A 5,138-nucleotide genomic window follows, 5' to 3' on the forward strand; every position below is an offset into this window, starting at 1 on the left:
GATGACTCAATGAAAGGTGGAAAAACAGAGTACCAGATAAACACAACACTAGCATGGCTTTCATGTTGGGGCATCTTGCCAAATGCCACTCTTGACCAAGAACTTGAATATGCTAAAATTCATTTGGATAGACCTGTGGAGTTATGGAGGAATGTTTTATGGAGTGATGTGACCAAACTGGAACTTTCTAGACCCATGGATTAGCGGTTTGTCTGGTGCAAAAAAGGCCAAACTTATTAGCAGAACAACACCATCTCTAGTCAAATATTGAGGTGGACCAGTCCTGTTATGGGGGTATTTTACTGTTGCAGGAAGTGTATAAACGATGATGAATTCTTTGAAGTATCAGGCCATTTTGGCAAGAATTGTGATGCCTTTGGTGAAAAGACTGAAGATGATGAACAATGGAATTTACCTACAGGACAATCATCCCAAAGAATACATCCAAATCTACTTATGCTTGGTTCAGGGATTAGTCATAGAATAAGTGGCCTGTTCACACTCTAAAAAGTGCTGGGTTAAAAAAAAAAAAAAGACCCAACCTAAACCCAGCCGCTGGGTAACTATGGGACAAAAAACCTTTATATTTACCAATAATAATAAATAACCAGTGGGTCAGGTTAAAAAGTTGCTGGGTTATAATTATTATTTGTTGTTTTCTGCTTTAATTTACAATTAATCACAAAAGAACGTTAAATTATTATTGCTTTTCTGCAATACACACAAAAAAAAAAAAAAAAAAAAAAAAAAAAAAAGCAACTGTAAACATCAATTTTCATCAGTTTTATTTCTTTTTAAAACAATTTTAAAAACAATTTTATCCAACCATTACAAACATAAAAAACAACTTTAGTAGATTAGTTAATTTAAAAACAAAACTGCCAAACAAAGTCCGATTCTTTGTCAACATTGCAGCAGCAGAACACTCAAAAATACATGAGAATTCCAAACAATTTAAAACTATGCCAAACAAAGTGTCCACCAGACAATACATTTGACAATTTAAAACATGTTACAAGTGGACAGAAAAAAACTGTTGGCCTTCAATTCACACATGAAGACTTATGTCCATCAATATAATATACTGCAAGCTGGAGAAATTCCCAGGCAATGAATCGGCTTCAGTGGCACAGCCCGTAACAATGGCGAAGGTCTGGGATGTCGTTGTCTCGTCCCCAAGGCACAAATCCACCATGCTGGTCCCCACCGGTTAAATATACGACACTTAGGCCTGAAAGAAAAAAAAAAAAAAAAAAAAATTCTCATTTTTGGATAAAAATTTCAAACTGCACATTTTTAGTCTTTTACATCTGAACACCTCATACAGTGGTGGCCAAAATGATTGGAACACTAGTATTTTCACCAGCTAAACAATTGTTTTAAGTCAGTGATTTCTATTTTTTGCTGTAGTGTGTCAGTGGGAAATATCAGTTTGCATTTCCAAAAATTAATTAAATTTATATATATCTATATATACAAACACACAAATAAACAAAACTTACAGGTTTGTATGTCAATGAATGGCTTCCAGAATTCTTTGGACCCTTCCTCCAGAATGGGCAGGACTTTGAAAGAACTCTTCCCTTTAACATCTAGACCATAAGAATAATACAGTGCAAACTGTTCTCATCATATTTTCTAACCGTTTACATTACAATACATTTTAAATAAACACCCTTACAAAATTAACCATGGATTTACTATAGTTAATGTAGTACCCATGTTATATTTTATTTCATTTTTTCCACAGACTGATTTCCATTTGTATTGCCGTAGTTTTACTACACATACCATGGTTAATTTTCGTAAGAGCGGTATTAAAATAGATGAATGAATACATGGTCGTTGCCTTAAAGAAATAACAACGTTGAACATTTTAGCTAATTAATCTTAGTCAGTATAACGCGTTGACAGCGGGATATGAGTATTAATTAAGAATTTTGGCATAAACGTGAATTACATACAGTGAAATGACTGTGAATGAAAAATGACAGAATAAAGACTAAAATTGAATACAAATGAATAAATGAATGTTGATTCTGATCTTATTCATCAGGTCTCACACACACTGCAGCATTGACGCAGTGTGGTGAAATCACGAATGTTTACGAGCCATGGGTTTTCAGATCGGTACGTTGGATTAAAACTACAAGTTCCGTTGCGTTTGGAAAATTCTGTGCACAGTAATCATCAGAATATTTCTTCGCCTGTCTCTGAAAATGTCCGGAGTTTGAAATCATCCTGCAGATGCTCATTTTAACAGGCTTTTATTCAACTAGTGATTACAGCATATTGAAAAATATACATAACTGGAAGAATCGATACACTGCTTCGACAAGCGCTTCCGGTGTTCAATTCCGGTGTGATAAGGGTCCATTAACCAGGCTTTATCTCCACACAGCTGTGTGCTCATTAGTCTCACCTGAGAAGATCAGTTTCTCCTTCATGAGGTTGACGTCACGACTCGGCCGACGTACTACAGCGCTTAGCATGATCTGCTCAGGGTTGTAGCTGCGCATACCACTCATCTTCCACCTGAGGAAAAAACATGACAACACACAGTCAACAAAACACACTTCTGAGGCTTTGAAAGTGCCACAAAGTTCTGCTCATTAAGTATTGGATCTTGAAATATTTGATGAGATAAAGTGACTGAGAACACTTAAAAGGATTAAAGAGCAACACTAAAGTAAAAGCACTAAGAATGATAATTACTGGAACGAAAAATACAAACAGACATAAGAAACAGAACAAATCAAGACCCTAAAATACTCATCCTCATTACCTGATCAGGTGATAGCTGAGCAATTTCAGCGAGCAGCGGAGGACAGGCGCATGCAAAGAGCAGAGGACAGAGAGAAAATGGAAAGTAGAGATTGCCAAGAAGAAAAGAGCAGAGCCATCAGTTGAAAAGCGCCCGGCCGCCCAGCAGAGATATAGCAAGCGTGCTAACTACAAAACAACCTAACATTAACGCCAAGGACTGCTTTCGTGCAAATGTGTGCGAGCACAGAAATAGTCATATTGAAGATTAAAGCCACTACTGACACAGCAAAATAGCTTCCAGTATTAAAAAGCATTAAGAAACAACTTGAAGGACATAAAAGAGATGCACTTACTTCTGAAAAATGAAGATGCCGATGACAATCGCCACAGATATTAAATCTGAGGTGATCCATATCAGGCCATATTCTTCCGCACTCTACAAAACATGTTAAAGCAGCATTTAGCCATTAGATATCAATTAGATATCAAAAAAAAAAAAAAAAGCTAATTAGGAGAAAAAACAAGCAGAATCCTAATAAAAAAAAATCGCAATATATATAAAACTGTACACTACTAGTCATAAGTTTTTGAACCGTAAGATTTTGAAATGTTTTTTTACAGAAGTGTCTTCTGTTCACCAAGCCTGCATTTATTTGATCCAAAGTACAGCAAAAACAGTAAAATTCTGAAATATTTTTACTATTTAAAATAACTGTTTTCTATTTGAATATATTTTAAAATGTAATTCATTCTTGTGATTTCAAAGCTACATTTTTAGCATCATTACTCCAGTCACATGATCCTTCAGAAAGCATTGTAATATTCTGATTTGCTGCTCAAAAAAACATATTATTATTATTATTATTATTATTATTATTATTATGTTAAAAACAGCTGAGTATAATTTTTTTCAGGTTGCTTTGAATAGAAAGTTCAGAAGAACAGCATTTATCTGAAATAGAAATCTTTTGTAACATTACAAATGTCTTTATCATCACTTTTGATTAATTTAAAGCATCCTTGCTAAAGAAAATAATTAATTCCCATTATTTCTTCCCCTAAAAAATACTGACTCCAAGCTTTTGAATGGTATAGTGTATAAGGTTATAAAAGCTTTTTATTTCAGATAAATGCTGATCGTTGGATCTTTCTTTCTCAAATTCAAAGAAAAAAAAAAAAAAAAAAAAAAAAAAAAAAAAAAAAAAATGTACTCAACTGTTTTAAATATTGATAATAATAATAAATGTTTCTTGAACAGCAAATCAGCATATTAGAATGATTTCTAAAGGATCATGTGACACTGAAGACTGGAGTAATGCTGAAAATTTAGCTTTGATCAAAGGAATAATCAGATTTTTAAAATATACAAATCGAAAACAGTTATTTCAAATATTAAAAATATTTCAAAATGTAACTGTTTTGCTGTAATTTGGATAAAATAAATGCAGGCTTTGTAAGCAGAAGAGACTTCTTTAAAAACATTAAAAATCTTACTGTTCAAAAACTTTTGATTGGTTGTGTATATCTCATAAGTCTAAATGTGTCTAAAAGCACTATTTCCAGGGAATTTTTGAAGTATTTTGAAGCTTTTGGAGCCCACAATCCCTTTCCACTACAGATTTTTCTGATGCAAATGTATGCAACTATTTGCAAAATTAGTTAGTGATCTTGCATCATATATAAAGCATGCCAATTTAAAATCTACAGTATTCTGTGGAATGGGTAAAATGTGTAAAAGTGGGCCAAGATTCTCTACATCCTTCTTGGAAGCTGACAGCATAATTGAATTAGCCATTCAATGAACATCCGGCCAACGTGTAGGACTTCATGAATGACAGGCGTTCCAAATCTGGCCTGTGTATTTGAATGTGATTATAGCCGATTGATATAAAAAACTGAAAATTTACTCACCTTGCAAGCTGTCCAGATTGTAGATGAGCTTGTCTCTTCAACACAACAGATTTGTAGAAATTTAGCATTATATCACTTGCCCTCCAATGGATCCTCTGCAGTGAATGGGTGCCGCCAGATTGAGAGTTCAAACAGCTAATAAAAACATCAAAATAATCCGTAAGTAATTTACACGACTCCACTCTATCATTTAACATCTTCTGTCTTTGACACCATCCGTCACCCACCGAGCGATGCCTCACTACTGATCTCTCACTGACAGTGCGAGAATTTAGAGCAGCGTCTCGCTATGGTAAGAGTGCTTCAGGTGAACGTTGGGCGAGTGAGACAGTCACACCACCTGATGCCTTGGCTCATTCCCATAGATATGGTGTGATGGGACAGCACTCACCACCCAACGTTATCCACCACCACCACTATCCAAGAAAGCACTGTCAGTTGCTGCACTCATTATCCCTAAA

At 34.7% G+C, this 5,138-nt stretch overlaps 1 long non-coding RNA gene across 2 annotated transcripts; it reads right to left on the reverse strand.

Moving 5' to 3' along the window:
* Nucleotides 1-2,078: 2,078 nt before the first annotated feature.
* On the reverse strand, nt 2,079-4,856 carry LOC127167807 (uncharacterized). Of its 2 annotated transcripts, none has more exons than XR_007828027.1 (3): nt 4,678-4,856; nt 2,786-3,202; nt 2,079-2,535 (listed from the first exon to the last, which is right to left on the reverse strand). It is a non-coding gene; the product is annotated as an uncharacterized LOC127167807 (long non-coding RNA). The 2 variants fall into 2 exon arrangements; XR_007828028.1 differs by having other exon boundaries at nt 2,083-2,535; nt 3,120-3,202.
* Between the last annotated feature and the right edge of the window lie 282 nt (nt 4,857-5,138).

The sequence above is a fragment of the Labeo rohita genome, chromosome 7 (assembly GCF_022985175.1).
Source record: "Labeo rohita strain BAU-BD-2019 chromosome 7, IGBB_LRoh.1.0, whole genome shotgun sequence".
Lineage (NCBI taxonomy): Eukaryota > Metazoa > Chordata > Actinopteri > Cypriniformes > Cyprinidae > Labeo > Labeo rohita.